The sequence below is a fragment of the Suricata suricatta genome, chromosome 12 (genome assembly GCF_006229205.1).
Source record: "Suricata suricatta isolate VVHF042 chromosome 12, meerkat_22Aug2017_6uvM2_HiC, whole genome shotgun sequence".
In the NCBI taxonomy this organism is placed as follows: domain Eukaryota; kingdom Metazoa; phylum Chordata; class Mammalia; order Carnivora; family Herpestidae; genus Suricata; species Suricata suricatta.
Window position 1 is genome coordinate 82,367,202 of NC_043711.1, and position 22,635 is coordinate 82,389,836.

Sequence of the window (22,635 nt, forward strand, 5' to 3'; positions counted from 1 at the left end):
TTTCAAAAATAAATAAACATAAACATTTTAAATAAAAAATTTAAAAAGGGATAACTCTAATACATACTAAAATATTTGCTAATGAAATTATATGATGTCTGAGTTCTGCTTCAAAATAATTTGGGAGCAGGGTGCATGGCTGGCTCAGTCAGTAGAGCATGCAATTCTTTTTTTTTTTTTTTTTTCATTTATTTGTTGAAAGATAGAGTGAGACAGAACATGAGCGGGGAGAGTCAGGTCAGAGAGAGAAGGAGACACAGAACATGAAGCAGTTTCCAGGTTCTGAGCAAGCTGTCAGCACAGAGCCTGATGTGGGGCTCAAACCCACCAACCATGAGATCATGACCTGAGCCAAAGTCAGACACTTAACTGACTGAGCCACCCAGGAACCCCAGAGCACGTAACTCTTGATCTCAGGGTCGTGTCCTTGAGTTCAAGAACTCATGATCTCAAGCCCCATGTTGGGCATGGGGCCTACTTAATAAATAAGTAAGTAAGTAAGTAAGTAAGTAAGTAAGTAAGTAAATAAAATGGGAGGAAAGAAGGTAGATGTTGGCAGAGATGAAACTAGACTGTCCATAAGTTGGTAATCTTTGGAGCTGGGTGATGGGCACATAGGACTTTGTTAAATAATTCCTTCTACTTTTGTATATGTCTCAAATTCTCCACAATAAAAAATTTTTAAAAGGGGATCATTTTACAGACACCGATGTGAAGAGGTGTCCTCATTGTAGTTTTTCTTTTTAACTTACTGAATTGTGTTTTAGCTGTGTGGCAAGATGTTTATATATTTATATGAGTTGGTATATGTGGGGAACAATCTGGAAGACTCAAGTAATAATAAGCAAATAAACTGAACATTCTAGAGTGCGTCAGTAGCATCTTAAGTATAGACACCTCTGGTTCCTTTTCTTTTCCTTTTTTTTCTGCTTTTTATTTTGTTTATTCACTTGTTTTTATTTTTGTTTTAGATTCCACTTATGAATGTGTAAGGTTAAATGGGCAGAGTCAGAAAGTCACAAAACAGAGAGACCGGGAAAAGAGACCAGAACACCCTTTATTAAAGAGCTCTAGGGAGAGGTTCCGTGGCTCCGAGGGAATGAGCCAGGGAACGAGCCAGGGAAGTCACAGAGATGATGCAGAAAACCAAGGTCAGAAATAAATGTAAAAGGCCTTTATTGGAAGTGCTCTCTGGTGAGGTTCCCTTGTCCGGACAGAATAGGCCAGAGAAGTCCTAGTTCCTTTTCTTAAGTGATATATTTAAAGCCAGCAGCTGTAGGTCTTTTGGAATTTAAGTATTTACTAGCTATATAAATTCTTTGACATACCATCCATTAAGAGGTCATGTCTACATCCTTTCTTTTTGAGCCTCGGTGGGCTTGAGTACAGTAGAAATGATTCAAGGTGATTCAGAGGTTAGGTCACAACAGACCCTGTACCTGCTGCCTTATTGCCTGAAACACTTCCTCTTGGCCCATGAGCCACTATGTATGAAGGTGACTACACTGAGTCTGCCATGCTATAAGGAAGCCCAAGCCACATGGAGGAGCCCCATGTAGGTGCTGTGGTCAACAGCCCCTACTGAGTTCAGTCTTTGAGTTGTGCCAGCCTAGCTGCCAGACATGTGAGGAGAGAAGCCTTCAGATGATTCCAGCCTCTGCCTGTTGAGTCACCTCCAGCATTTAGAGTCTTCCTTGTAAGTAAGGCCTAAACATTGTGGCACAAAGAGAAGTCATCCCCACTCTGCCCTGTCTGAATTCCTGATCCTCAAAATTTGTGAGCATATGTCATTAAGTGGGGAGCTTTGTTATACAGCAGTAGAAAACTGGAACATCCAGACTTTCCGTTATGTGAGATCATTACATTTGGTTCTTAGGGTTTAAGTTACTATAAAGATTTTTTTTCTTACTTCCAGTTCATCACATCTAACTTATACACACTTGTAGTCTTGTTCAAGTATATTTTTAAGTTAGTCTATTCTTTTTCTTTAGATATGTCTTTAAAAAGAAAAACCTTTTTTCTAACACATATTAGAAATAATTGCCACTAAAATTTAAAACCACGCTCTTCTACATATCATCTGAAATCATCTTGTGACCCACCAGTGCTACGACCCACTTTCTAGAGATCCCTGCACTAAGCTTTTCTTCTGATCACAAGGCTTCCTCCTAGCTTTTACATTTCAGAATTTATGAAGTTCCCTTTCCTAGGTTGGTGCCTCATGTTGCCCCAGGGGTCCCTTCTCTCTGGAGGAGTTCACATACTTCATTTCTGTGCAGTGTAGGGGACAAGTAACGTTCATGGGAGGTGACCCATGTCAGGAGCTGGGAAGGGACTGAGGTTTTATCCTACTTACAAGCTGAGAAGTTAGACTGCTTCATAGGTGCTGGCAGAAGACAGGCTCCTGGGGCAGAGACAGGAACAGAGAGGGTGTACCCAGAGTGTCAGGTTTCCACTGATTCCCCATGTCTCCTAAGTCCCAAGGAGGTGACATAGATGGGTCTGCACACACCGAGAGTTGTGTTTGTAGGAGAAGACACTGAGCTCGGAGAATGTGCTGTTACAGTGAGCAGTACCAGGCCTGCACTTACTTGGGGGGAAAGACATCACTTCATCCTTCAAGGTTGCTTGCCTTCAGCTCAACCCTAAAACTGGCCTGAATAAAGGGCAATCAGGGCTTGCATTCTTGGCATATCCAGTAAGAACATGCGTGAGTGCTCAGGGCTCATGGTAGATTCTCTCTTCCAACAAATCACACCTATGGATATCCCAATTACAAGCCCTATGACCCCGATTAGATAGATTAAGAGGTGCTATGAGGTCCCAGAGCTGAAACTCCACCACTCTTTCTCCAATTCCTGAAACCATAGCATAAGGTCAGCAAGTGGTGGGGACAAGGGAGTGTAATTATGTTATAGGGTTCAGCTTGATTCCTAATCAGTAATAATAAAATCAGTTATAATAAAAGGTTATAAATATTCACTCTATTCAGGACTTTGGCTTTCCTTCGTAAAATAACTCAAATGTTACCTGGGTTTGCCAGTTTGTGTGTTCCAGGGAAGTCGCCCTAATGGCTTGAATCCTTCAGCTATTGCTATAGTAATGTCTCACAACATCAACCTCAAACACCTGGTGGCATATGATGTTTGGTTTTTAGTTTTTAGTTTCCTGGTCAGCTGGCCATCTCTCACTCAAGTTGGCTTGGGTGGCTCTGCTTCCATTTGTCTCTCATCCTAGAACCAGAACACATTTCTCCCTCGTGATGACTAAATTGCAGGAGAGCATGCCCAACTACACAAGTATATTTTAAGCCCATTAGCCAAAGGGAGTCTAATGGCCAAGTCCAAAGTCAAAGGGGTGAGGAAATAAATTCCACTCACGGAGGAGGAGAGAAAGGGAGGAGCTACATCTGACAGCAATCTAATCTATCATCTATCAGAAGCCCATGGTTCCTCTTGCCATTTTTTACTCACACAGGATCTCAAGCCCTCTTTGCAAAGCCTTCCCCATGTTCTCCCTTCAACCCCAAAGTATCAAAATACAATGAAGTCTCAAATGATAAACATTCATACAGTGGGTTCCTCCCCCACCTTCTAGAACAAGGCTTTAAGAAGACTTACATTCACTTTACTCATTTAACTGACATTTCTTCCCAATAATAAAAAAGAAATAAAACATTAGTGCCAAGTTTCTGTTTCTGAGCTCCCTCCTATGCCCACAGGCTGGGGCTCTTGGTGCAATTGACAAATAACACCAGTGCTTTATGTTGACGCTTTTACATGCACACAAGGCCTTCTGTTTGAGAGGAGATACACATTGTGCAATTCCTCATAAAGAATGGATCTGTTCTAGTTTTTATGGCTATTTAAAGTTATAAAAGGTAATATATTAACTCAGAAATAATTCCAAAAAGAGAGAGAATAAGAGTCAGAACGGTGCTAATGTGTCCAATTTCTTTGCTGCCTTATATAGTTAGAACATGCGTAGGGTCTGGGCTTTATAAAGAGATTAAATAATAAGTTCCTGACTCAGGGTGTTCTGTTATGTTATGGCAACAGTTTTTCCTTCTTTTTTTAAAATATTTTTTATTTATTTTTGAGAGACAGAAAGAGACAGCATGAGCAGGGGAGGGTCAGAGAGAGAGGGAGGCACAGAATCTGAAGCAGGCTCCAGGCTCTGAGCTAGCTGTCAGCACAGAGCCCGATGCGGGGCTCGAACCCATGAACCGTGATATCATGACCTGAGCTGAAGCCGGACGCTCAACCGACTGAGCCACCCAGGCACCCCCAACACTTTTTCCTTAAAGCCCTTTTTTCCCTTATCCCTGAGGTGTGTGTGTGTGTAAAGAACTACATGTGTTCCCCAGAAGGTATTTCCTATGTGCTTAGACCTAGCTATTGACACTCATCTCTATGTGGCCACTCTGTTGTCCCTGCCCCTGACTGTGAACATTTGTTGTCTGGAAGGCTCCTTGAAAGCTCCTCAATCTTCCTTTGCTAGGGGTATCTGCGTTAGTCAAAGATTCTTTGTTGGAAGTGATAGAAACTCAGCTCTAACTAGTTTGAATACAAAAGGGGATTTATTGGCTCACATAACCAAACTAAGGACAGTACAGGGTAGAACAGATCCTAGTGGATTCAGATATCCAAATGATGTCAGGCATTTCTCTGTCTCACTTTTCTCTGCTGCTCTTTGTTTGTTGGGGCCATTCTTGCTTTTCACAGATGGTCTTTTTCCCCAGCGAGGGGAATTTGGCCTCTAGCAACTCTAGAATCTAGAAGCCCTTTCAGCTTCAGCAACTCTTGGAGGGTAGAGGAAAACTCTCCCTTAGCTGTGGTGTATGAAATTCCAGGAGATGTCTCTTGGGGCACCTGTGTGGCTCAGTTGGCTAAGCATCCAACTTCGGTTCAGGTCATGATCTTGCAGTTCATGGGTTCGAGCCCCACGTTGGGCTCTGTGCTGACAGCTCAGAGCCTGGAGCCTGCTTCAGATTCTGTGTCTCCCTCTCTCTCTGCTCCTCTCCCTGCTCATGCTCTGTCTCTCTCAAACATAAATAAATAAACATTCAAAAAAATTTTTTTAAAGAAATTCCAGGAGATGTCTCTAACTGACCTAATTTGGGTCACATGCTCATGGCCTGAACCAACCACCAGGACTTCATTTCCAGAATAACGGCGGGAAGCACTGGCATGGCCATTGGAGAAACCACTGGGAACCATGAAACCTCTCTAGTTTTTTTGAACGATAGTGCTTCTTATGAGAACTAAGAATTTGGCACCAGGCCCTTTTCCCAGTCTGTACCTTAGGAGGCCCATCTGCACACTGGTGGGAGGTGGGGCGATCTGGGAAACTTCCCATATGGATGCCCTATGGTCCTGTTATAAAATAACACAATATGCTGGGAGGAAGTTCCCTCTCACACTCTCTTTGGGGGCCCTCTGCATTTGGTCTCTGTAGGTTACTGGGTGAGGCAGGTTCAGTGTCACCGGGGTAGCTGTCCTGCTACTGAAACTGGACCGGACAGCCATTGCCCATTTATTTGGAGCAGTAGTGCTGGGAAACCTGATTGCCCACTGTCCCTGGGCCCCTGGGAGGGCTGGGTCCTGGCCAGCTTCACCGCAATCATGACTTCTTGAAGCTTGGGGTATTTCAACCTTAACATGAGGGTTGGAACTCACAGCCTTGAGTTCTAGTACTGGCTCTGCCATGCCATCAATTAATCCCTTCCATCATCCCCTTGCTTCTTCAAATTCTCTCCAGGTATATCTCTACTCACCTAGAATCCTTGGTGAGTAATGTTAAATTTTCTGAAGATTGGTCCTCTGTCAAAAGACTGGCATCTAACTGTACATTCATTTATTTTAAACTAAATGAAAATGTTTGAGGTATGTATGTGTCATATATTATTAATTAATCCATATTTGGACTAATATATATTAAAATATTTTAGGGGTGCCTGGGTGGCTCAGTCGGTTAAGTGTCCAGCTTCAGCTCAGGACATGATCTCACGATTCATGGGTTCAAGCCCCGCATCAGGCTCTGTGCTGACAGCTAGCTCAGAGCCTGGAGCCTGTCTTCAGATTCTGTGTCTCCCTCTCTCTCTGACCCTCCCCTGCTCATGCTGTCTCTCTTTCTTTCTCTAAAATAAATTTAAAAAGAAACAGTAGGGGCGCCTGGGTGGCTCAGTCAGTTAAGCCTCTGACTTCGGCTCAGGTCAGATCTCACGTTCGTGGGTTTGAGCCCCGCGTCAGGCTCTGTGCTGACAGCTAGCTCAGAGCCTGGAGCCTGCTTCCAGTTCTGTGTCTCCTTCCCTCTCTGACCCCCCCCCCCCCGCTCATGCTCTGTCTCTCTCTGTATCAAAAATAAATAAAACATTAAAAATTAAAAAAAAAAAAGAAACAGTAAAAAAAATTTTTTTTAATGTTTTTAATGATAACTTATTTTTGAGAGAGACAGAGCATGAGCAGGGGAGGGGCAGAGAGAAGGAGACACAGAATCCAAAGCAGGCTCCAGGCTTTGAGCTGTCAGCGCAAAGCCTGAGATGGGGCTCAAACCTATGAACTGTGAGATCATGAACTGAGCCAAAGTTGGACACTCAACCAGCGGAGCCACCCAGGCATCCCTGGACTAATATGTTTTTAAATGTTTATTTCTTTTTAAGAGAGTGAGAGAGAAAGAGAGCATAAGCAGGGGAGGGGCAGAGAGGGGGACAGAGGCTCTGAAGCAGGTTCTGTGCTGACAGCAGATAGTCTGAGAACTCATGACCTAAGCTGAAGTTGGACGCTTAACCGACTGAGCCACACAGGTGCCCGTAGACTAATATTTTTAATACACTGATCAAATATCTGTCTGGATAGCATGAGATTAAGGGACTTCTGCCATATTTGTTTACTGTCTAGCATCATGCAATATGACATTTAAAAACTGTTATTAAATGGATGATGTCTTAGGGTTTGCTCAGTTGCAAACTTGCGACAAGAATTTGAGACCAAACAGTTAATTTGGAGGATGATCCCAAGAAACATTATTGGTAGGGTAGGGAGCAAGGCAGGAAAGAAGAGGCTGCCAATAAATTGTGTGACTGTGTAATTTACCACTGTGGGTAACGAGCTAATCCCACTGGGGAACTCTGGGAGAAAAGAACACCCATCTGAGTTATATGATGGGTGAAGACGCTGGGGTAGCCATCAACTTCTCATCTGTAATTGGTTGAAGGATATTTCTGTGGGAATTATTGCTAGTAATTCTGCATTGTCTAGTGCTTGGGCTAAGTGTGTTCCTGAGGCTGATTCTTTTGGGTCATGGCTGTAGTAATCATGTGTGAGCATGGAGGTGAGTGCTGAGGGGATATGGGAGGGCTCTGGCTTTTGGCTACAGATGGGTCTTCTTTCCCCTAAGCCATGATATCCTGCGGTTTCTCACCCTCCTATTGAGTCAGTGGTGAGGGGAGGGTGGTCCACATATGGGTCCACATACTGTCCCCCAACTTCTTAAGTAGCTGTCCTAGAGGACAGCACAAGGATCATGTGTGGACTGGCTAACACCTAGATATAACCTTGAGTTGAGGAAGTGATGGGGGCAAAAGAAAGATGAACTTTTAACTCAAAAGATATCAGATACCTACATAAGATTATTTTCAACTGGCAGAGACTAAGTCACTATCAGTAATCAGGTTTATCGTTTTCTCTCTCAATAATAGATAATAATAATAGATATTAAGTCACTTACAAAAGTAACCTATACATTTTTTGTGTGTGTGCCTATGAGCTGTAGAGGGTAGATTTCAATCCTCCTACACATAGAGTCCCCATGAAGGCAGGGCCTTTACCTGCTTTGGTTTTCGCCATATTCATAGTTCATGGCATTTTGCCCGACACATAAAAGTGCTGATGAAATATTTGTTGAGTGAATATATACTCTGTACTTCCCTACCAGTGTCCCCTTCTCTTCTGAAATCCAAGCCATTGAATTTCAATTAGTTTATCACAGCTTCACCCAGAGCTGGGCAGGGGTGATGGGATTTTCTCTCAGACAACAAAGCTCTTTAGTAGAAAGCCAGGCTGTGAGGGGCTGCTGTCTACCCCCCATGCAAGCATAGTTGGACTTCTAGAGAATAGTGAGGCTGTCAGAGCCCTGGGTGGTAACAGAAAGTCTATTTGGTGTCCCTTCACTTTAATGTCCTCTTAATTAATATAAATAATGGCTGGGTTGTCACTTGCTGCCACTACATTTCTTTTTCCAAGGCTCATTATGATCAGAGATGAACAGCCCTCCTCCAGCCTCTTTGTCCCCATAGTCATGGAGTAGAGCTCCATGGATCCCGGGCCCAGCCCTGCCCCTTTTTAGTTGGGTGAAGTTGGGCAAGTTGTGTTCCCTTTCTGAGCCTTGGATTCTTTATCAGGATGGGGCAGCAGCCTTGAGGATGGTTCTAGGCTTTTCTCTTTACATAGCCTCTCATGATGCAGATATATGTGACTCTTCAACATCGAGGCTCCATACCTCTTCACCTACAGGGGTCCCCTTAATGATGTGGGTCTAAAGTCAGCCAGATCTGAGTCCAAATCCTGGATTCATATTTACCACCTCTTCCTAGCTATGTAGCTTTAGACAAGTCACAACTTCTATGAGCTGCATTCTTTTTTTCTTATTAACACACACATACACACACACACCCTCAGATGCCAGGCACTATCCTAAGACTGCTGAGATTAAATCCTGGATCTGCTACTTGGTAGCTATATGAACTTTGGCAAGTCCCTTAATCTCTTTGCTCTCAGTTTCCTCATCTGTTAGGTGGGAATAATAATAATAATATTTTCCTCCAGGGATGATGTAAGGAGTAAGAGAGTTAATACATGTGAAGCACTTAGAACTGTGCCAGGAACATAACAAATGCTGATAAATGTTTGCTGTTATTATGGCTACCCATCTCACTGAAGCTTTATAACCCACCCTGGGAAGAGGTCTGACATTCCTCACTCTAAATTGAGGGTAATAGGGGCGCCTGGGTGGCTCACTTGGTTAAGCATCTGACTTTGGCTCAGGTCATGATCTTATAGTTCGTGGGTTCGAGCCCCGCATCGGGTTCTGTGCTGACAGCTCAGAGCCTGGAGCCTGCTTCTGATTCTGTGTCTCCCTCTCTATCTGCCCCTCCCTTGTTTGCAGTCTGTCTCTCTCTGTCTCAAAAATAAATAAACATTAAAAAAAATAAATAAATTGAGGGTAATAATACAGCACAGGTGGTTATGATTATGAAAAGTAACATAGGCAAAATAACATTAGGTATTCTTTACTGAGTACTATGATGAACCAGATATTATGCTGTATAAGTCAGAAATGTGCTTGGCATCAAGAAGCAGAAATTGAAAGTAACAGTGGCACAAATATATAGAGCTTCATTTAGCTTCATTTAGCTCACATAAGAAGTCTGGAGGAATCTAGGCTCTTTCTGTCTTTCTCCTTTACCATTCTTATCAAGTCAATCTTTTGTTCTCAGGATTTCAAGATGGCTGCTGCGCCTCTGTGCATCACATCTGTGTTCCAGACAAATACAGGGGGAGGTATAGAAGGCTGATGAAGACCAGTTGTCTGTCTCTAAAAAAAAAAAAAAAAGAAAAGAAAAGAAAAGAAAAAAAAAACCCACCAAAAATACAAAACAAACTTCTGGAGGTACATTTATCATGATAAGCACTGAGTAATGTATAGAACTATTGAATCTTTCTTATATTGTACACTTGAAATTAATATAATACTCTATGTTAATTCACTTAAATTAAAAAATACTTATCTGGTAAGCAACAACCATTTTTAATGTTTATTTATTGGGGCACCTGGGTGGCTCAGTAGGTTGGGTGCCTGGCTCTTGATTTCAGCTCAGGTCATGATTTCAGCTCAGGTCATGATCTCACGGTTCATGAGTTCAAGCCCCACATCAGGCTCTGTGTTGACAGTGCAGAGCCTGCTTGGAATTCTCTCTCTCCCTCTCTCTGCCCCACTCCATGCATGCTCTCTTTCTTTCTCTCTCCTCTCTTTCAAAATAAATAAATACACTTAAAAAAATATTTATTTTTAATGAGAAAGATGGGGAACAAGTGGGGGAGGGGCAGAGAGAGAGGGAGAGAGAGAGAACCCCAAGCAGACTCTGTGCTGTCAGGGCAGAGCCCAGCTCAGGGCTTGATCTCACAAATGGTGAGATCGTGACCTGAGCCAAAATCAGGAATCAGACACTTAGACAACCGAGCCACCCAGGCACCCCTACATCCAGCAACTTTCCCTTACATATCACTGGTCAGAACTCTGTCACCTAGGTTGTATGGGCAAGAGCACCTGCTCGGAAGCCATGGAAATCAAGGCAGCCTTCATGGCAAGGGAGGCTGTAAACAGTTTGGGGGTAGCCAATTCACAATATCTGTCACATATACATTTTTCTGTTTAATTCCCACTGAGAGACTGGAAACATTAATATTTCCATTTTAAAAAGATGAGTAAACAAAGGCCAGGAGGGGCAAGCGCTGAGCCCAAGGATATGTAATTCATAAATGGCAGAGTCAGGAGTCAAACCCAGGTCTGTCTGGCTGGAAGGTCTGGGCTTTTCCCCACTATGTGATGCCACAAAATGTCTACTTAGAATGTACTGAGATATTATTTCCCTTTCACTCCTGGCCCTCTGATGAGGTCCCACCAACTTCAGGCATTTGAGGCTAGGCCTTTGCACCCCTTTCCCTGCAGCAGAAGTGTGGACAGGCTGGACTCCATGGAAAAACATGGTGGGGGCGCCTGGGTGCCTCAGTCAGTTGAGCGTCAGGCTTCGGCTCAGGTCATGATCTCACAGTGGGTTCGAGCCCTGCATCAGGCTCTGTGCTGATAGCTAGCCCCGAGCCTGGAGCCTGCTTCAGATTCTGTACCTCCCTCCCTCTGTGACCCTCCCCCGCTTGCTGTCTCTGTCTCTCAAAAAACAAAAAACAAACAAACATGGTGGCCACACCCCAGGCTTCCTTGCTATTCAGGCTCTATGACCCGCATGAGACAGATGGACATGTTATGTGTGTGTAGGACAGAGGTAGGACAGGTAGACATCCTTATTTGATGACTATGTAAGTTCTGGTGGAGTATTTTGAAGTAATGTGGTCAGAAAGTTTCAAAACAGCAGTCTGAAGACTAAATGGATGTAATTTTTTTGTCCCACACAGTATTTTTTTTAAAAATCCAAATGAGGGGTGCCTGGGTGGCTTGGTCGGTTAAGCGTCTGGCTTTGGCTCAGGTCAGATCTCACAGTTCATGGGTTTGAGCCCCGCATCAGGCTCTGTGCTGACAGCTAGCTCAGAGCCTGGAGCCTGTTTCAGATTCTGTATCTCCCTCTCTCTCTAACCCTCCCCTGCTCATGCTGTCTCTCTCTGTCTCTCAAAAATAAATAAAAAACATTAAAAAAAATTAAAAAAAAAGAAGCTTTAAAAAAAATCCAAATGAATTTATCACATTTTAATGCTGGGAAACTTCATATTACAATCTATATTTCCTGTCTATCCAAGGGGGAAAAAATTAGGCAATCCAGCCATCCTGGGCCCAGATTCCACATGGTAACACTCCATTAGATGGGTTTGTGCTCACCCACCACCACAGCCTCCCCCCACCTGGCCTGCTTCCCTTGGCAGTTATTTGCCTGGTTCCCATCAGCTTCTGAGTTTGTTTCCCCTTCACTGAAACACTGGAAAGACAGATTTGGCGGGGGAAGTGATTTGCGTTGTCTAAGCTCAAATAGCCAAGAAATGGCCAATTTCAAACTGTGGGCCACTGTGACTCCCAGTCCAGTGCTCCTTCTCTATGACACCTCCTTCTGCTGCTGTTTACAAATTTATTCACCTGGATGGAAGTTATTGCAGTGGGAGATGCAGTGGAAGGAGCTGATTCAGAAGCATAAGAATGGGGCAGCTCAGCTTCTGCTTGGCTGAGGATACTGTTTCCTTTTTTTGGGTCTCTGCTTTCTCATCTGTAAAATAAGGATAATAACAATCCGATTCTCTGAGGTGTGGGAAGGCTTTGGGAATTTTATGGAGCTAGGAAAGATTATTGAACATTATTGCTGTTTTGATTATCTAATGCTATGTAAGAAAGCACCCCAAACCCCATTTGTTCATGGTTGCGCACTTTAGGCTGAGCTCAAGTGGGTGGTTTTTCTACAGATCTTGCTGGTGATTATTCTGGTGGTTGTATTCAGCTGGCAGTTTGGTGGATGGCTAGGATTCTGACTCTTCCCATTTGGTCTCTCTAGCCATTCTTCTTACATGGTTGTTCAGGGTCCCCAGGAATGAGCATTCCAAGAGGATAAATCATTGTGCAAGCTTCTATTAAGTGTCTGCTTGCATCAGGCTTGGTAATGTCCCATTGGCCAAAGCTGGTCACATGGCTAAGCCCAGTGTCAATGGGGGAAAAGACTACTTAAGGATGACTATTGGGAAGTGTGGCTCATCAGGGGCCTTAAAGGAATGACCTAGCACAATTATTTCTTGGTGTCTGACCAGGTGAAGTGCACCTTCAACTGCAGCATGAAATTTGATGGTCTGTGAGTCTCCCTACTCAGAATTCTCTCTCCTGATGAATTGGCCCAGAATCTGATGTTACCTTTGCTTTGCAGCTTTGGCCTGGCCAGACCAGGCTTTCAGAAACCAGATTAGGTTTCAAGCTGTGGTACTAATCCAAATGATTGATATGGGTGTTTATATGTGGAGGATTTCATAGTGGTTGGGAAGGGGAGGGGGGGGCGGGGACAGAATGTCCTGATTGGTCAGGCCAGGGTCAGGTACCATTAATAGAGCCAGGGGAATGGAGTCAGCCATTCGGAACTTATAATAGTAATATGTACATGTTTGTCTGCATATATTATATATATACACACTCATATATACATAAAGTCTGCATATATATGTATATATAAATGTCTGTATATATATGTATATATGTCTGTATATATATATATGTATATGTGTGTGTGTGTGTGTGTGTGTGTATATATATATTCAATGTTTATTTTTTAGAGAGAGAGAGCAACAGAGCATGAGCAGGGAGGGGCAGAGAGAAAGGGAGATACAGAATTTGAAGCAAGTTCCAGGCTCTGTGCTATGAGCTGGCAGCACAGAGTCTGACGCAGGGCTCAAACTCAATGAGTTATGAGATCATGACCTGAGCCAAACCTGGACGCTTAACCAACTGAAGCCACCCAGGAACCCTTATAATACTAATATTAATAAGAGATGACATTTAGTGAGTGTTTACTATGTGCCAAGTACTCTTCTAAATACCTTAAGTGAATTAACTCACGTAATCCTCCCAACAACTCTATGAAGTAGATATTCTCTGCACCTCTTATACAAGGCACAGAGAGGTTAAGAAACTTGCCCAGGTTCACACAGCTAATAAAGGGCAGAGCCAGGATTCAAGCCCAGGCAGGCTGACTTTATAAACCACACTCTCGGGAGTGTGGTTCATAGGAAAGACAGGTGCTGATATCAAGAAAAGGGAAAATGATACTGTGCAGGCAAAAATAGTATCTATAATCTACACCACCCATTAATAACCCATAAAAAGATAATGTGCCATTTAGAGCACAGTTTAAAGAACATTTTATGTTCTTTATGCAGATACTTGAGTACTTGAGTATCTTCCTGTCTCCTCCAGTTGGCGATTCTTTAAGTCACAGCGTCCCCTGGTTGGATCCCAGCTAAATTCTTGGGCCACCTGGTCAAGAATTCCTGAAGTACAGCAGCAAATAATAACATCTGATCAAGAACTCTTAAAAGAATATGGAGACGTGGATTTGGAGAAATAGATGGAGAACATGAAGGGAATGTGGTAGATGACTCCTACAGAAGTGTATCTGGGAGGCAAGGGCTGAAGCAGGGTCGATGGGAAAGTCTTGGGACATGTGTGTGACTCTTCTGAATATTGGGATTGGGGAGGGGCTGGCATGTATGTCATTTCCTGGGCATTCAATCTTTTTTGAATAGGATGCTCTAGAGATGGCTTTTCTTGTTAGAACAAATGCCACAGACACAAAACCTTTCTTGTTTATATTTCTTCTAATGTGCTTCTGCTTGAGCAAGTGAGCCCCTAATGTCAATTTCAATTAATGTCGCCACATCTGATCTTGGTGTTGCAGCTCATGGATGCAGTGGTGAGGGTGGACCTGGGGTGGTGGTGGAGAAAGTCACTAGGAAGCAGGAGGAGGTACCCCTCTTATTAGGAGGCTGGAAGTCCCTGGTGAAGGAGGCATTGGGAGGAAAGGTATGGAATGATTTGCTTCCTACCTAATGAAGATCATACTTTAAAGATGCCAGCCTATCTACTATTGATAAGTTTGGAGACCTAGTAGTAAGGAAGAGAGATAGGGCTCTAGGGCTGAGCCAGTGAGGAATGAGACAAACAACCTTCTGCTGACCTGTGAGAGCTTCCCCCATGACCTTGAGCCACCACTAGCAGGAGTGGGGGCCATATGCTCCAGCCCTACTAGTTGCTGTCATGGCGGGGGAAGCTCCTGATTCTGCTACATGTACTTCCCCTCTCCCAGCTAGGATGGCTCAAAGCTGGTAAGTCTCACAATAACAAGTATGTGACCTGAGCTCAGCACTGCAGTGGGATGGAGCAGGGTTTGGGGCAGAGGAAGAGCGAAGTTCAGGGTAAGGTAGAGACGGTGACAGACTGCCCCCCTCTCCCTCCTTTTCTCCCTTCATTTCTTCCTTCTTAACAAAGGGAATTCTTTTGTTTGGGAATGATGGATTTATTTTCTCCAGGAGAAATTGTTTCTCTCAGGAACAATTCTCTTTGAGAAGGCAGAACTCTTTGTTTTGTTTTGTTTTGTTTTTATCCTCATTATCATCAACAACAATCAGAAGAGCTTACTATTTTTTGAGGACCTTTTATGTGTCAGGGACACTATACACATTATTGTTAGTCTTCCCAACTTTCAAGGTAAATGCAATTTATGCTCATTTTACGGAGGAGAAAATTGGGGCTTAGAGAGCTTGAGGAACTTGCCCAGTAAGAGGCAGGGCTGGGTTGGAACTGAAGCCTGTTCATTCGATTTCTGGCTCTAATGTCATAAATTACTGAACATGTGGGAGATTTGGGCTCCTGGCTAAGATTTGCCAATGGGTGCATCCAAAATGAGAAATGTCTTCTGTTAGTCTCGGATGTCCATACTGGCAAGGATTAAACACAGAGTTTAACCTGCCCTGGACTAGAAGTCAAGATGAGAGGGCTCCCAGCCCTGGTTCTGCAACTCTTCTGATGGGCAGTTTTCAGCATTCATGACATAGGAGTTACCCTCTCAAGGTCTCATATATTTGTAAAATGGGCAAGTTGGACTAAATACCTACAAGGATCAGTTCAGTCCAATCCAATCGGACAGGACTTATGGGGCTTCTTATTTGGCAATGCTGGATACAAAGATTGCCAAGACATGCCTCCGTTCTCTAGGTAAGCTGGGTGCATGCTCTCTAATAGCTTGGAGAGTGGAGCCTTTCATTTAAACTTAGCTAGTGGCAAGTGTGTGTGGTGGGGGAGATGAGATAAGCTTCATGAGGAGAGAAATGCCCCTCCCCTTCTCCGACCCTTTGGTTCCAATGCCATCTCTGTATCCATCCAACATCCCTATTGACAACGATTGGTCACTGAGTGGGCACCTGGCTTAAGCTGGGCCAGTTACAGTAACCTGACCCCAGCAGCAGTGGATAATTGGTCTAAGGATGTTTACCCACTCATGTTGGGTCAAAGACCTTCCCTGAAACTCTGTCATTAAGACTGGAAACAGAAAGCTTCAGGCTCTCTGGTAGAACAGCTAAGAGTTGAGTGCTGAGCTGTTGCAGCTGAGTGTCCAGCCTTGCGAAAGGCTTGTATGCAGAGAGAAGGAGAGACAAGGGCTAGCGAGGAGTCCTAGCAACATCTAAGTCTCTGACCCTGTCACTTCAGTTCTCTGATCTCCCACTACCTTCCAGATAGATTCCTTTTCTACTTCTGTAAGTCTAAGCTCAATCCCCCCCTCCCCCATTGGCCACTGAGAATCCTGTCCCTATGCTGGGGAGGGGAGGGAGATTTGGGTCAATGCTGGGGGGGGGGCTACTCCTCACCCCAATTAGGGAAGCAGCAAGGGAGAGAGTTTATTTTCAACCTGGTGGACCGGAAGGAGGGAACACCATTCCCACTGGAAAGTGCATTAGTGTGGGAGGCAGGAATCCCTTCCTGCTATTGAAGTTTAGGCAAATCTGCACCTTTCTGAGCCTGTTTCCATATCTGTAAAATGGGACCTGGAATATACTGATGATTCTCAAATTGTGTTCTGCAACACCCTGGAATTTTGTGGAGGGACTACAGCTTAAGGAGGGTAGTTTGTGGCTGGTCGGGGGTGGTGAGGTCTAGTAGGCTGGACTTTGGGTTCCCCTCCCCTACTTCAAACAAAGCCACCTCTCTCCCCTGTTTTATGCATTGCCTTTCTGTGAAAGGTCTATCTTAAAAGAAGGTTCTATAGCTTAACTAGTTGGAAATTCCCTGAATGGGATGTCTTTAAAGACTTTTCTAGTTCTAGTTCATGATTTCATGGGTTACAGGAAAAAGAATAACTTTCACACTGATGATAAAACTATTTTGAGTGTTTGCTCTATGTCAGGCACTGTGCTAAGTGCTTTACATGCCTTTATTTATTTATTTAACGTTTATTTTGAGAGAGTGCTCTTGAGCATGAGTGGTGGGGGACAGAGATACAGGGAGAGAGAGAATCTTAAGCAAGCTCAGCATGGACAGCTTGGAGCCCCATGAGGGGCTTGATCTCACAAACCCTGAAATCATGACCTGAACTGAAATCAAGAGTTGTATGCTTGACAGACTGAGCCACCCAGGTGCTCCTACATGCATTTATTTTTCATTTATTAAAAAATTTTTTTAATGTTTTTTATTTATTTTTGAGAGACAGAGAGAGACAGCGAGAGCAGGGGAGGGTCAGAGAGAGGGGGAGACACAGAATCTGAAGACAGACTCCAGGCTCTGAGCTAGCCGCCAGCAGAGCCCGACGTGGGGCTCCAACCCACTAACCATAAGATCATGACCTGAGCCGAAGCCAGACGCTTAACTGACTGAGCCACCCAGACGCCCCTACATACATTTATTTTTAAAAATCCTTACAGCAATTTTATAATGTGGGGAATTAATTATCCCCATTTTGCAGAGAAGAACCTGAGACTTGAGAGGTGGAGTAAATTGCTTAAGAGCACACAGCTGGTGGGGTGCCTGGGTGGCTCAGTCAGTTGAACATCCGACTTTGGCTCAGGTCATGATCTTGTGGTTCGTGGGTTCGAGCCCCGCATCAGGCTCTGTGCTTGGCAGCTAGCTCACAGCTTGGAGCCTGTCTTCAGATTCTGTGTCTCCCCCTCTCTCTGACCCTCCCCTGCTCACGCTGTTTTTTTTTCTCTCTCTCTCAAAAATAAATAAAACATTAAAAAAAAAAGGGAACACACAGCTGGTAAGTAGTGATGGGAGGTTTGGACCAAATTGATTAGAAGGCATGAACTAGCAGCTCACAGGCCAAACTCAGCCCTAAGAGTTGTGTCTTTTGGCCAGGGCAGTGCTCTTGTTTTAAAAAATTTGAGTTCCCAACACTTAAAAACCAGATGATTTCATATAAAACTTTGCACTTAGAGCTTTTCTTTTTTTTTCCTTTTAAGCCCTGGCACCTGGTAATACTAGGCACCTCTATCCTATAATTGTCTCCTCTAGAAGGAGCCTGAACTCCCAGCTTGCTCCAGGTCCTATTACTCCTTATTATCTTACACCTAACCCACTTTGCTCATTTACTGTACTTGCTTGGCCCTGTGGCAACTGATTTTTCAACCCCTGTTCTAGTGATAGTCTTCCTCAGTGACTTCTTACATCCCTCCACTTTAGTCTGCTCCTTCTATAGGTCCTGCTGATTCTCTCCCTCCCATCTCTCCCTCATCTGCTCCTGCCTCTTCATCTGACTGCCTGCCTTCCGTGCCTCCAGTGAAGACACTTGTTAGGTCTTTCTGTTCTCCCCTTCTACATCGATCTTCCTAATCCTAGCTGCGGTAGCTTTACAAACATCATTGTCAAATTTTGAAGAGGGATTCATCCATTCAGAGTGAACTCACAGGGCAGAAATAATTCCAGTGAGGGGGAGAGGAAGTGGTTGAATATAGGCCTTGTGGCTCAGAAGGCCTTGGGTTCAAATCCTGATTCCTTTGTCTATCATTTGTGAGACAATGGGGATGTCACACTTTCTCATCTGTGAAATGAAGATAAAACAGATCCCAATGTTGAACCAGATTACTTTTAAAGTTTCTTCCAACTTTGACACTTTATAATTTTTAAATGTTTATTTATTTTTGAGAGCGAGAACACAAGTTGGGGAGGGGCAGAGAGAGAAGTGGGGACAGAGGATAGATCTGAAGTGGGCTCTGTGCTGACAGCAGCAAGCCTGATGCAAGGCTTGAACTCACAAACTGGGAGATCAGGACCTATGCTGAAGTTGGATGCTCAATCGACTAAGCCACCCAGATGCCCTGACACTGTATCATTTTAAAGCAACCTCTGCTCAAAACTTTTCGGTGGTTACCACTGTCTACTAAGTTGAGTGTAGATACCAATTCCTCCAGATACTAGTCCTAGCCTACCTTTTATATATCATCTTTCCCACCTTAGCTCATACCCTGTGCTGCAGAAACCCCAACCTCTTACATTCATTTCTGCCTTTATATTTGCTATTCCCCATCTGGAATATGTTCCAGCATTCTGTAAACAAATGTCCCATAAAAATGTGTGGCATTATACCTCCAACTATTGAAAACTACTCATCTGTTAGGAAATGTTTTCTTTTTTCCTTTTTGAGAGAGGGAGGGAGGGAGGGAGGGAGAGAGGGAGAGAGGGAGAGGGAGAGGGGGGGAGAGAGAGAGAGAGAGAGAGAGAGAGAGAGAGAGAGAGAGAGAGAGAGAAAACGAGCGGGGCGGGGCAGAGGGAGAGGGAGAATCTTAAGCAGGCTCCATGCCCAGTGAGGAGCTAGATCTTATGACCATGAGATCATGACCTGAGCCAAAATCAAGAGTCAGATACTTAACTGACTGAGCCACCCAGGTACCCAGGAAATCTGTTTTCATTGCAAGTTTTAAAAACACCAACTAAAACTATTCAAACTATAAAGACATATTGGTTCCTGGAAAAGTCTAGAGGTAGGTCAAGTTTCAGGTATGTTTTCAGCAAGTCTCTGGCTTATTTCTTCTATAGAGTTTTCTTAGGCCTGCCTTCTTCCACGTGATGGCTTTACTTCTTTGTCTGGCTTTCCCTCTTGGTAGCTTTGATGGTCAATTTTATGTGTTAACTTTACTGGGCTAAGGTATGCCCAGATAGCTGGTACAATATTTCTGGGTGTGTCTGTGAGGGTGTTTCTGGAAGAGACTAGCATTTGAATTGGTACACTAAGATCACCCTCAACAATGCAGGTGGGTATTATCCAATCTGTCGAAGACTGAATAGAATAAAAAGACAGAGGAGGGCGTACTTGCTCTTAGCTTGAACTGAGACGTCATCTTCTCTTGCTCAGGACATTGGACATCACCATTCCTGCTTCTTGGGCTTTTGTACTTGGACTGAATTATACCACTGGCTTTTACTGGTTCTCTAGCTTACAGATGACAGATCATGGGACTTCTTGGCCTCTATAACCATGTGAGACAATTCATATCACCTTTTCCTATCTATATCTATATATCCTATTGGTTCTGTTTCTCTGGAGAGCCCTAATACAGTGGCTAAGAAAGAAATTATGCCACAACTCCAGGGCTCATAGCCTATACCACATGTCCTGAAGGCAAAAGGATGTTTCTGCTTCATTCTTCTCCTTTATTGGACCAACAACAGTAGGTCCTTGATAATTAGGAGGCAGGTTAGTATAGTGTTCAGCATGCAGGTTCTAAAACTGGACTCTAGCACTTAGTAGCTGTGTGACCTTGGCAAAGTTAGCCTCTGTGTCACAGTCTTCTCATCTGTACAATGGGGATTATAATAGTACCTACCTTTAGGGCTGCTGTGGGAATTAAATACATTTGAAAAGTGTTTAGCACAGTGCCTGGCAACTAGTAAATGCACCACATTAGCTAGTATTGCCAGCACAGTCTTCAGAAACATCTCCCTTCATACTGTAATCTTCAAAGATTCTTCTGAAAAAAAAAAAAAAAAAACACACAAAGATTCTTCTGGACAACACAGAGTATTCCTAATACTTCTCTGTTTAATTCATAGTCATTCATTCAACAAATATTAGTTCTAGGGACTGAGATATGAGAAAAACGGACAAAATCCTGTCTTTGTGAAGATCACAAAAAAATGTAGTAGAAGGTGGGGATGGGAGACAGACAACAAGCAGTATTAAAAGTGATAATAAGTGCTATGAAGAAAAATCCAGCAGGAAAGGGCACAGAGAAGTAGGTTTGCTATTTTAAATGTGGGCCAGGGAAGACTTCTCTGAGGAAGTGACATTTGAGTGTAAACCTGAAGAAGTGAGCGATGCCCACATCTGGGAGGAGAGTGTTTGAGGCAGATGCACGGCAAGTGCAGAGGCCCTGTGGTTAGCAGAATGCCTGGTGTGTCAGAAGAACAGCAAGGAGGCCAGTATGGCTGGAGCAGAGTGAGAGGAGGTGCAAACAATACAAGAGAGGATAAGTTTAGAAAGGCAGCAGAAGGTAGATCACATAGGACCTTTGAAGCCATGAATATAATCCTCAGTGCAGGCAGAAGGAGGATTATCACTTGCTCAGGGAGGGGTGAGCACCTGGTGGTGGGGCTGGTGGGAGGGCAGAGAAAGCCTCTCAGAAGAGGTGGTTCCTGAGTTGAGTTCTTAAGGATGAACAGGAGGCACCTAGGCAGAAGGGAAGGGGCAGTTCAAGTAGGGAATGTGCTACAGCAGAGGGTGCTGAGAGACTGTGGTGTATTCAAGTGCACATGGTAAGGCCTGTACAAAGGGAGGGAGGTGACGAGCCAGGAATGGTCAGAAACAGAGCCGAGATTGGCAGGGACCAATTCCTTAATCGGTTGGTTGACTGATTCATTCACTCAAGTGTTTATTGAACACCTGGTCTATGCCAGACATTGCACTAAGTCTGGTAACAGTGATGCACCCAACCAAAGATGCTTAGTCTCATGGAACTTACCTTCTAGTGGGGAGACAGACAAAAACACACCAACAGACTAATAAATGACAAGACTAAGAAATACCATGAAGGAAATGAGTAAGAGACTAAACTAGAGAACATCTTTAGGTGGGGTGGGAAAGGCCTCTCCGAGGGAGGTGATATTTAAATAGAGCCTTGAGGCAGAAGAAGGAACCAGAAGTTAGAAGAGGTGGAGGAAGAACGTTCCGGGCCTTGGTCTCAGTATCACTATTTCTCCAATTTGATTTCTCTTCCTTTGAAGAGAGACAGGGACGTCCTCAAACAATACAATCCGAGCTATAATTGCTGGTCTCGCGGGGCCAGGATTCCACGCAAACTCTGCCCGGTTCTTAAGACTCCGGTCCTTAGGCGGGTTCTAGGGGAAGCGATGTGAAAAACACGATCATGAAATCACAGGTCGGCCACAAGATTTTTGGACAATTCCCAGCCTTCAGGGAAGTCTATAGCAGAAAACAGAAGGGCAACCTTCTCCGTGTGCTCTTTGAAGGCTCCTCCGCCTGTTCCGTGGAGGCTGGAACACCGATTTGGGTGAGAGTTTCCGACAGGAGAAATATTCAGGAGAGAAGACCACCACCAGATCCTGCCCGCATCCTAGAAGGGAAAATAAACATACTTCAATTTAATCTCCTTTGTAGGTGGGAGTGGCGCCTCCTCTCCAAACCCAACCCAACTGCTGCCTCTCCACCCAGTCCTAGCCGTGGCGGCTAGGAGCTATCCTCGCTCGGTGAACTCACCTGGTTCGCTGAAAGTGAAAGGACCTAGGACTCCTCCCTACGCACTCTTCCGCACAGCCCCTTGTCAACGTGTTTGGGCCCCGTCTCCAGACCCCGCCCACCTCCTCCAAAACAGGGAGCTCTCACTTTGGGTCACGCCTCCTTCCGGCTCTTCCCTAGAGCGGCCACCTTCGGGACCCCTCCTCCCTGCCCGGCTTCCGGGCACGCCTCCTTCTGTCCCGCTTCAATTTTTCCTCCCTTCTGGGCTTCTCTTCAGCCCCGCCTCCGGCCGTCTTCGGCCCCCTCCGCTAAGGGTGTCGCTTCGCCCAGCCTCGCCTTGGTCTCCCTCCACCTTTGACTCCTCCTACGGGCACGGCCTCCCTTTAGCTCCACCCACACACCCCCTCCTCTCAAGCAAGGCCCTGGCTCCTGGATCGGCGCGGCCTCCATGGTCTTCCATACCTGCCTTGCGCTTCCTCTTAGCCCTGCCCCGCCTTCAGCTCGCTTATTGGTGTAGGAGAGTCTCTCTCTCTCTCTCTCTCTCTTTCTCTCTCGCTCTTCCAGCCCTAGCTCCGCCTCTCCAGGCTCCCACCTCGGTCCCTCCTCCTAGTCAGGCCCCGCCCCGGCCCCGCCTTCCTCTTCTCCCCGCCGAAGCTCTGGACCTTTCCAAAGCGAGGCTGAGGGGGTGGGGAAAGACCTGG

General features: G+C 44.7%; 2 long non-coding RNA genes across 7 annotated transcripts in view; one reads left to right on the plus strand and one right to left on the minus strand.

Annotated features, from left to right (window-relative positions):
- The window catches only part of LOC115273686, a 67,814-nt gene extending 58,172 nt beyond the window's left edge, over positions 1–9,642 (plus strand). Inside the window, exon 4 of the long non-coding RNA XR_003900903.1 lies at positions 9,497–9,642. This is a non-coding gene — a long non-coding RNA (uncharacterized LOC115273686). The remainder of the gene's footprint in view (positions 1–9,496) is intronic.
- Positions 9,274–22,596, minus strand: LOC115273685. 6 transcript variants are annotated; one of them, XR_003900899.1, is made up of 7 exons: positions 22,397–22,596; positions 21,687–21,812; positions 20,822–21,576; positions 20,067–20,210; positions 18,150–18,283; positions 11,860–11,986; positions 9,274–9,594 (listed from the first exon to the last, which is right to left on the minus strand). It is a non-coding gene; the product is annotated as an uncharacterized LOC115273685 (long non-coding RNA). The 6 variants fall into 6 exon arrangements; XR_003900900.1 differs by having other exon boundaries at positions 9,274–9,533; positions 20,822–21,812; XR_003900897.1 differs by having other exon boundaries at positions 20,822–21,812.
- Positions 22,597–22,635: the final 39 nt, after the last annotated feature.